This window comes from Vulpes vulpes, chromosome 1 (assembly GCF_048418805.1).
Source record: "Vulpes vulpes isolate BD-2025 chromosome 1, VulVul3, whole genome shotgun sequence".
NCBI classification, from domain to species: domain Eukaryota; kingdom Metazoa; phylum Chordata; class Mammalia; order Carnivora; family Canidae; genus Vulpes; species Vulpes vulpes.
Window position 1 is genome coordinate 66,852,821 of NC_132780.1, and position 10,790 is coordinate 66,863,610.

The 10,790-nt window shown below is 45.1% G+C and overlaps 1 long non-coding RNA gene across 1 annotated transcript; it reads left to right on the forward strand.

The window, feature by feature from the left end:
* The first annotated feature begins 3,864 nt into the window (after window positions 1–3,864).
* Window positions 3,865–10,790, forward strand: LOC140595654 (uncharacterized). The gene is made up of 3 exons (XR_011997434.1): window positions 3,865–4,535; window positions 6,237–6,637; window positions 8,954–10,790. It is a non-coding gene; the product is annotated as an uncharacterized lncRNA (long non-coding RNA).

A 10,790-nucleotide genomic window follows, 5' to 3' on the forward strand; every position in this document is an offset into this window, starting at 1 on the left:
TTTAAAAGATTTTATTTATTTATTTATTTATTTATTTATTTATTTATTTATGACAGACAGAGAGAGAGGCAGAGACACAAGCAGAGGGAGAAGCAGGCTCCATGCAGGGAGCCCAACGTGGGACTCGATTCCAGGTCTCCAGGATCAAACCCTGGGCCGAAGGCAGTGCTAAACTGCTTGGCCACCAGGGCTGCCCTCAATTCTAATTTCAACTTAGTTCTTGATGTCTTCTCTTTCTTTGCTGATAATTTCTATCTCTCAATTCATCTCAAGGAGTGTTATTACAATAGCTACTTTAAAGTCTTAGTCTAATAATTCCATCACCTGCACCATCTCAGTATGTGCAACTGTTGATCATCTTTCCTGCACAAGTTAAGATTTTAATGGCTTTGTCTGCAGTGCAAGTTTGGATTGTATCCAGGATACTTAAATAGTATAATCTTCTGGATATTGCTTCGTTTTTTTTGTTGTTGTTGTTGTTGTTGTTGTTCAATTTGTTGAACTTCAGCTCCAAACCCCCATCTGCCTTTCATGGTTTGTGTTTCCAAAGCCAGGTCAGTTTTCAAAGACTTTGCAGTGCTAGTCACATCTTTCAAATGCATATGACACCCAGTGGCCAGTCTTGGGGTAGGGTGGTGGCTTCTCTCAGAGATCAGCACTCGATGTCTAGGGTATGATGTATAGAGTCAGATCCATGCATGCACAGCTCAGGGGTGCCCAAGACTCATAAACAATGTTGTGGGGTCATTTTCTGGGCCCCTCTCTGCAATCTCCCAGTATTTTCTGGCTCCCTGGTTTCCTTTCCAGTCCTCCTACCAGACAGCTCTAGTTTTCACCATCCACATCACTCCTCACTCCCTCTGACTGTGCTTACACCCAGGGCCAAGCTACAGGAGTAGAGATAGAAAAAATATTTCATACAGATTTATTCTACTCTCTGGGAACCTCATTTCTTCTCATCAGAGGAAAGAGTCCTCCCTCCTCCTTCATAGATGAGACAGCTGTGGGCCTCCACTGGTATTGCATAGAGGCTGGAGTCCAAGAGAAGCAAAGTTGGAGACAGCCACCCCCTGTCTGAGCACTGAGTGTCCCATTTCCCAGTCTTTGAGCCAGAAGTCAGGGGTTTTCACTGGCACTTTCTGTCCACACTCACTAAATCATCCCTTTCCTCACATCTGATGCCAGTCATTCTGTACAGAATTAACAAAGCCTAGGTCATAAGGAGCATTTCATTTTTAACTTAAGATATTTTCTTTTCTTTTTGAAAACACACAAGGACAATATAACAACACTAAATACATTACTGAAAATTCACAAATCCATGACCCTAACCAAGTCCATGAAACTAATCAAGCCCATGACCCTAACCAAATCTATGACCCTAACCAAATCCATGACCCTAACCAACTCCATGATCCTAACTCACTCCATGACCCTAACCAACTCCATGACCCTAACCAACTCCTAACCAGCACTTCTCACACCATCTTCCTACATTTCTTGAGAGCTTGTTTGAAGTTATAGCAGGGGAGTGCAGCTACTCCTATACCCTTGACCAAAAACGGTCCTCCTCTATCGGGGATGGTCGTCCTCTTCGACTGAGCACACAGATGCAGGAGTGATGCACATGGAGCAGTGAGGGAGGAAGGAGACATCCGCCTAGCCAGGCAGATCAGCCAAATCAACACTGGCGATCAATGGGGTGACAGATGTCACAGCCAGATCACCCTCACATCCCTTTCCTACATTTCTTAAGCATACAATATAACCTTCCAAATTTATCTTAGTTTCTTTTTCCAAAACTATTTATTGAATGCCTATTATGAGCCAGGCACTGGACCATGCTGGAGATTCAAATATATCCTTTACCCCCTGCCATTGTGTATATTTAGGAGGGAAATGGACAGAAAAGCCCAAGTAATATACATGGTGGTAAGAGTTACAAAGGAAACACGCCAGGTGGCAAAGTGGTGAGAATAGGTGGCTCAGTGGCAGCGACCATGTGTCCACATATTCCCTACTACATGAATTTGGTGTTAGTTTGTCAAGGTCTGTGTTTTTAAAGCACTATGAGAATTGAAAGAGATTACAGAGAGTTAAGAGATTTTTAGAGAACTGATACATTTACGTCACTGAATCTTCTTTTTTTTATAATTTTTTTAATTGGTGTTCAATTTGCCAACATATAGAATAACACCCAGTGCTCATCCCATCAAGTGCCCACCTCAGTGCCCGTCACCCAGTCACCCCCACCCCCCGCCCACCTCCCCTTCCACCACCCCTAGTTCGTTTCCCAGAGTTAGGAGTCTCTCATGTTCTGTCTCCCTTTCTGATATTTCCTACTTATTTTTTTCCTTTCCTCTTTATTCCCTTTCACTATTTTTTATATTCCCCAAATGAATGAGACCATATAATGTTTGTCCTTCTCCGAATGTTCTTATCCAAACACATGATGTATCTATTTATTTAGGTATTCCTGCGTCCTTTCTGGCATAGGTATGTGGGTTTGTGTACATTCTGTATGAGCAAGCCTGGCAAACCTGTTACAGCTAATCACGCACAGTTTGTATGTTAGTGCAAATAGTGTTCTATCTGGTGAAATGCTTCTGATGCTGTTCTAATGCTGCCCACTTTACTACAGTGTTTGCTATGACTTTCCAATACATCTCTTTGACCTGCATTATGGTTTTTAAAGTAAATTAATTTTGTTATGACAAAAGAAAAAGTCCCATTCGGGTTCTTAGTATGATTATCACTTTGGGTGAGCAAGAACTAGTCTCAGTGATGTGGGAAAAGGAACACAAAAATGTAATATTTCACAGGTAGTTATTGCCATCCCTGACCACCCTCCACCTTATTTTTATTATTTCCTGCCAATGTGGTATTTTTACCTCTTCAAGCAATTCAGGAAAACTTATATTTGATCGACCCTCACGAATATTGGAATTTCTTTTTATCCATCTCCTTTAGGAGTAAAGCAAACAAGAAAACAACTTCATAGAGGGATTTATTTTTATAAAATACCTAGCACAGGACAGGTGTCTCATGGTACTGAAAGCACGAATGAATGAATGTGACTTTTAAGGAATGAGTGGGTACACACATTTTACAATTCTCATAAAATGAAAATTTATGTTAGCTCGGGTGTAGGTTATAATAGCTGCTGGAAGAGTCAACTTCAAAACCTCTGTGGCTTGGAGCACCTGGGTGGCTCAGTCCATCTAGAGACCAACTTTTGATTTCAGCTCAGGTCCTGATCTCAGGGTGGTGGGATTAAGCCCTGCATCAGACTCTGCAGTGGGCTAGAGCCTGCTTGGGACTCTCTCTCCCTCAGCCCCTCCCCTCCCCTCACCCCCTGCTGCTCCACAGTGCACTCACAAAAACAAAAAACATCTGTGACTTAACCCAGGAGAACTTCAGGGGGAGGTGCATCTGCTCCACACAGCCACTCAAGGGCCCAGGCTGCCCCCTCTGCTGGTCCCACCATTCTCTACAGCCTTTTAGGGTGACTCCAGAGGCCACCAACAAAATAATAGCTGGAAGCGGCCACACTCCGACGTAGTGCTTTCCCTACAGCCCTGCAGCATTAGACAATAATTGACATTGAGCGTGAGGATCCTGGATTAATGAGAAGTCCTAAATCACTGAAGAAAAAAGTTAAAAATCTGGATGCTCATTAAGATTAATTAACCTACATTTGTAAATACATTTTCCGTGTTGCAGCTTCTGATGCTTTCATGTAGAGAGGACACTCAGGCAGTGAGAGCACCCATGTGAGCAGGGCTCACCTCCCAGAGCGCAGCCAACCGAGGACAGGGCCCTGGGCAGCAGGGCGGCTATTACATAATCGCACACGCGCAGCACACACAGCACTTCTGAAACCACAGAGGCCAAACCACAGTGGAAAATTCAGCTACTCTGGAAAGAAATAGCAAGATAATATTCTGCAAACTTTCCTACTCTGATATGCAGAGGCCACTCTTAGGTGGCCTATATTTCTAGTGCTTTCTAGAGCCCACATGGTTAGGGAGGAGGGAGGCTCTATGAAGAGACGTGTGCAGTCATCATGTCATCATGGCTAAAACCGAGGACAGATGCTGCATCTTACGCCACACTCGATGGGCAAGCAGCAGGAGTCCAGGCAGTGAGACCTGGGGAAGGCTGCGTGTTTGGTCTCACACACAGGCTGTCAGTAATAGTGAGGTATTAATGCATCCCTCAGGACTAAAGATGCACAACTCCTTTTTCAATGCACAGGTAACCCCCTGAGAATTCTGAAGATCTTCATCAACTCAGTTTCTGAGGATCACTTCGGTTGGGGAGCAGACGCCACCTGCCAAAACAGCCTGTTAAGCATACCCATGTATGCCCCCCCACCCGCCTCCAGAGTCCAGGGTTCTCAGGGCTGGAGAGAACCTGCTGGACTCGGTGTCCTGGACCAAGTCCCTGGGGAGATGACGGTACTGTGTCTGCAGCTACCCGCAAGGACGGCGCACGCTGGATCCACCTGGGCACGTCATCCCTCGGCCCACCAGGTAAGAGTGGCCCTGAGGCCAGCAGCACAGAGCACCAAGCGGCTCACCTGCCTCTCACCTGGGAAGCCCCTGACTCACCATGCAGTGTTCAGGTCCCCTCCTGCCACTGCCCTGCGCTCCTCACCAGGCTCTGCCTTCCTCCTGCACCTGCTCTAGGCCTCATCTCTGCCCCTCTTCTCTCCACCTTTCCTTGCCCACAATGGGCCAACTGAATACTTACTTTTGTTCTTATAAAGTTGGTCAGTTAAACACTATTTCTAGGTTTTCTGAGCCCTCAATGTATATGCTCCCTGGGAAAAACATTTCAAGTTTCTCTGCTGCTTCTTAGGGCATACGCTGCCGAATGTTTTTATACATCCATGGCAATTAGGGTTTTGTTTTAAAAAAAAAAAAAAAAAAGAAAGAAATGAGAATAGCTCTAGTTAGACAACCCCTGCTCTCCCAGGGATATGACTTGAACACGCAAGCTCAGTAAATGGCGTAATTTTGCTTATTGCCATCACTGGGCACATCATGTAGACAGAGTTAGTTAAATACCTAAATATGAATAGAAAAACAAGTAGTTCTAGGCAGGGTTTTTGTTGTTGATTTTTGGGGTTTTCTTTGTTGTTGTTTTTGTTTTTTGGGTTTTTTTTTTTTTTTGCGTGGGTGGTGCTCTCAACACATTAAATACTTTTAGTTACCACTCTGACTTTGAGCACGATGACACCCGTTCCCCCCTCCCCTGCCCCGAGGAGCACCCAGCCACCTGTCTCGAGCATCAACATGTCCAGTGGATCGCGGAGTCCCACTGGTCCTCTTTACCAGTAGTGTTTTCTCTCACAGGTGGTCACACCCCGTAGGCAGCAGGCCGACCACTGCCTCAGCCGAGGCTGGATTCAGGTGCACCTCAGAAACAGCCCTGAAAGCCCTAGAAGGTTAGGGTGGGTGCATTTTGTGCAGTAGCTTCCCCCAAAGAAGCAAGGGAGAATTCTTAGTTTTAAATCTTTACAGCTTGGTTATATGTTACAGGAAGGACAAATGGGGCTCCGGTCCCGTCCACAGCCCACAGGACACCCTGAACGCCCTGGACTCTACCTCCCAGGATGGAGACACACAGCCGAGGGACCAGCACCCCCAGTTGACGGGAGAGGCAGGGTCCGGAGAAGTAGGCACGCTGAGAGCTGGAGGCCCAGCAGGTCCCGGACCCCGTTATTCTGTGAGCCAGGATTCCTTCTTCCAAACGGGACCACTTCCACCTCCCACCAGCATTCCCTCACACTCATTATGTTGATTTGCTATTTCACCTAAAACACATATTTTCATGGGCAAAACTTGGCCAGTTATTTTTCCTGAGGCTTATTTCAACACCTATGTAGACTTAGCACTTCACATTCAGAATCTTTTGGTCACTTTCTAGGAAATATATAAATTTCACTAAATAATTATTTGGTTTGGGGGCACCTGGGGGGCTGTCAGTTAAGCATCCACCTTCAGCTCAGGTATGATCCTGGGGTCCTGGGATCCATCCTCACTCACTGGGGAGTCTGCTTCTCCCTCTCCCTCTGCCCCTCTCACCACTCATGCGCTCTCACTCTCTCGCTCCCTCTCCCTTTCTCAAGTAAGTATTTTTTAAAAATAATTATTATTTCGTCTCAAGGCAATGGATGGGTCAGTGAAACCATTAAAATGTTCATTTACTCTGATTTATCTTGACTATAGACCAAAGCCCTCTCCCTTGGTGCAGAGTACAAGCAAAGAAAAGAAGTCAAGCTCCGGTTTTGAAGGAATTACATGTCAGGACATCACCCTTAGGTAGACAGATTGACATCTATTGTTTCCGTGGGAATAAGTGCCGACGTGTAGGGAGCCACAAGGGCCAGCCTCCACAGGCCTGGGCGTCATCCTTGGGACTGTCCCCAGCATGCTGTCACAGTCTCCTGGGAGATCACGGACCACTGTGAACGGTCGGTCCCTAAACCCTACTGGGATCCAACTGGAGTCACCTGGTCCGCACGAACCTCAGCAGCCCCGCATGTGGCCGCTTCAGCAAAGTGCAAGACCAACCCAGGAGTGCTCGAGTCCCCTCCAACACCACCACACCCAGGTCCGCCCTGGAACAGGTGAGCTGGCCAAAGAAAGGGATGCCCTCAGGGTTCGCTGCTGGCCAGGAGAAGCAGAGAAAGGTGGGCTGTATTCTCTGAAGAGCTGTGAGGTGGGAGGTCACCAACACCCTCTAGAAAAAGCTCAGGGTGAGGCACAGTTCACTTTCCTGATTTCCCTTCCTTCCCCTGCCTCTTCTCCTACCTCCCTCCCTCACTTTATAGTTTCAGCTACTTCAAAAGGTCCCAAATTATATAAAGTAAGAATTATAACAGATCGTTCTTGTGTTTGTAACAGGTAGAGAGGTAATAAGTGTAACAATAATAGCACAAAAATAAGAGGAGAGGAAATAGAGCTCTCTAGGAGAGACGTTTCCATCCTTAGTAGAAATCATTTAGTGTAGACCTAAGCAGGTTCCGATCAGTTAAGAAGTACACCATGAGCCCTAGAGCAACCACTAAGAGAGCACTTTAAAAATACAGTGAGGACACACAGAAAAGTTGTGGAGAGTAAAACGGAAGAGTTCTCATCATAGGGAGAAGTCTTTGTTCTTTTCCTTTTATTGTATCTATGGGAGAAGATGGATGTTAGCTGAACCTGCTGTGACTACTTCACAATATGTAGATACGTCAAACCATTATGCTGCACACCTTAAAATTACATTATCCTCAATAAAATTGGGAAAATATAGTGAAAAAGTAAGGAGGTAAAAATATTACACTAGAAAATACTTATTGCAAAAGAAAGCAGTTAAGGAAAGGAGAAAAAAGATATGAGACATATACTAAACAAAAATTAAAGCTGCCAACATAAATCTAAACTATTTCAATAATAACACTAAATGTGAATGGATCAAACAATATAGTCAAAACGTAGAGGTTACCAGACTATAATTTTTTCTTGGTCTTTTACCATAATTTATAGCTTTTGGAGAGAATGTGAATGATCAGTCACTTGACAATCTGAAAGATCAGTCACTTGACAATCTTTCCCAGCATCCGGAAAACATCAAAAAATCCACCTATTGCCACCTACAGGACACAAACTTCAGATTGTAAGATGCAAGCACGTTGAAAGGAACACCAGCATGCAAACAGCCACCATAAGAGCCAGAATGGCTATACAAACATCAGGCAAAATGGCTTTAAAACAAAACAAAACAGGCACACCTCAGTGGCTCAGTGGTTGAGCATCTGTCTTTGGCTCGGGCTGTGATCCCGAGGTCCTGGGATCGAGTCCCACATCAGACTCCTTGCAGGGAGCCTGCTCCTCCCTCTGCCTGTGTCTCCTGCCTCTCTCTGTGTGTCTCTCATGAATAAATAAATAAAATCTTTAAAAATAAATAAAACAAAATTGCTAAGGACAAAAGGGACATTTGATGTTAAAAAGGTCTCCAATCAGGAAGATATGACAAGGAGAATCTGCACCTAAAAACAGAGTTCCAAAATGAAGCAGCAAAAAAAATGACAGAATTAAAGGAAGAAAGAGTTAATTCGACAATAGTTGGAGATTTCAATACCTCCATCCCCAATAAAGGATAAAACAACTAAGAATGAGATCCATAAGGAAATAGAAACCTTGGGCAACACTATTAAACAATTAGACCTAATAACCATCTGTAGGACACTCCACCTAACAACAGCAAAACACACATTTTTCTCAAGTGCACATAAAATATACTCCAAATGCAAATCAAAACCACAATGTGGTACCACTTCACACCCACCAGAATGGCTGTATTCAAAAAAAGAGCTAATAACAAGCACTGGGGAGGCTGTGCAGAAACTGGAAGCCTCGTCCGTAGCTGGTGCAGATGCAAAATGATGCACCTGCTGTGGAATGCAGTTTAGCAATTCCTCAAAGTACTAACTAAACATGGTCATCACAGGACCCAGAAATCCCACTCCCACTTATGCACCCAAGAAAAGAAAAAAACCTATATTCACACAAAAACTTGCACAGGAATGCTCTCAGCCGCATCATTCATAACAGCAAAAAGTGGAAACACCCAATCTTCACCAGCTTACTGATACCTCAAATACAGTATATCTAATCAGAATATTATTTGGCATTAAAAAGAAACAAGGTACTGACACCTGCTACAACACGGGGGAACCGTGAAAACCTGGTGCTCAGTGAAAGAGGCCAGTCACAAGAGGCGATAGATTATAACGTATTATATAACTCCATCTATAAGAAATGTCCAGGACCCGCAGTTCTATAGAGACAAGGAGCGGTTGTCTGGGGAGGGGGTGAGGAGGGATTGCTAATGGGGACAGGGTGTCTTTTTGGGTGATGGTAATCTTTCAAAATTGATTGTGGTCTCTCTCCTCCAGCAAGCCAGGATGCAGAAAGGAAGAAGGCAAAGGGGAAGAAGGTGGCCTCAGCCCCTGCTGTTGTGAAGAAGCAGGAGGCCAAGAAGGTGGTCAATCCCCTGTGTGAGAAAAATGTTGGCATCAGACAGGACATCCAGCCCAAAGGGACCTCACCTGCCTTGTCAAATGGCCACACTACATCCGGCTGCTGTGGCAAAGGGCTATTCTCTTTAAACGTCCAAAAGTGCCTCCCACGATTAACCAGTTTGCCCAGGCCTTGGACCACCACACAGTGACTCACCTGGTTCCACCAGACCACAGATGCAGACCAGAGGCAAAGAAAGAGAAGATGCAGAGGTCATTGGCTGGGGCTGAGAAGAAAGCTGAGGGCAAAGGGGATGTCACCACTAAGAGGCTCCTTGTCCTTTGAGCTGTCCACTGTCACCACCTTGGTGGAAAACAAGAAGGCTCGGCTGGTAGTGATCGCACAGGACGTGGATCCCACTGAGCGGGCTGTCCTGTGTCGTACGATGGGGTTCCCCACTGCACTCTCAAGGGGAAGCCAGGCTGGGGTGTCTGGTCCACAGGAGGACCTCCCCATGGTTGCCTTCACACAGGTGAACTCGGAAGACAAGGGAGGCCTGGCTAAGCTGGTGGAAGCCCTCAGGACCAATGACAATGACAGATATAAGGAGATCCGCCACCACTGGGGAGGCTATGTCCCAGGTCCGAAGTGGGTGGCTTGCATCGCCACCATGGAAAAAGCAAAGGCTAAAAAACTGGCCACCCAACTGGGCTGAGTGGACGCTGTTGAATTTTCTGTATATAAAAGGAATAAAAGGTTCTCTTTCAAAAAAAAATTGTGGTGGTGGTGACACAAGTCTGTGAATCTACTGAAAACTATTGAATTGTACACTTGACATGGGTAAATTGTCCAGAGTTTGAATTATATGTCAAGAAAGTCGTTAATGACTGCAAGGTGGTGGAGCTGTGGGACAGCCCATCCTGGCCTGTAACGTGCAGCCCTGCCACTCCCCGGCCCTGACCTTTGTCTCTGCTATTCTGCTCACTGCTTGCCCTCTTGTTCTTTGGTAAGTCATGCCCAGCAAGCAGGCAGGAGGCAGGAGGCTGTAGAGAAAGTATTTTTATATGTTTGCATGGTTAGAGTTTTCTGAAAGAATTTTACTGGGACCTGGGACAAAGGACAGGCCTTACAAGTTACTGGATAAATGGACTCGCCTCTCCTGAGGTCTGGGCTTACCTTCCAGAAGGGTTTGAGACCCAGGAGCCATGAGGACTTCTGAGGACTCTCCCCTCCTGGAGAGAGGAAAGAGGAACCATATGTATACACACCCCCAGCTTCATATTGTTTGGGCTCCTCACCAACAACACAGACCCCAGGATGGGTATGGGTACCTGGTCGCCAGTTTGACCCCCATCATGCGGCCACTGGGAAGGATCACAGAGCCTGGCGCATCTTCACAACATGTTTTCCTAATGTTGGTTTAATGGTACAGTTTTTGATACCATCTCTTCGTATCAGAACTTTTTAAAGTATCTATGGAGTTAAATAATTTTACTCTAGAATAATTAGTTAAAATGGTTTTTCAGTTACTGATATATAATTTTTGAAAATGTCATCTAAGTTTTAGACCTGTCACGTTTGGGAATATTCTTCTTCACTGTGAGTGTAGGATTTACAGCATTTCACATTTTCTCAGTGACTAGTCACATTTTAATAATATAAATGTTCCTTTAATGATCTTCATTCCCCAGTTTGTCATCAACGTCCTCAATGTAATGGCATATTCTATTTTTTTTATTATTTTTACCAATAATAAAAGTGTGTCAAATCAGC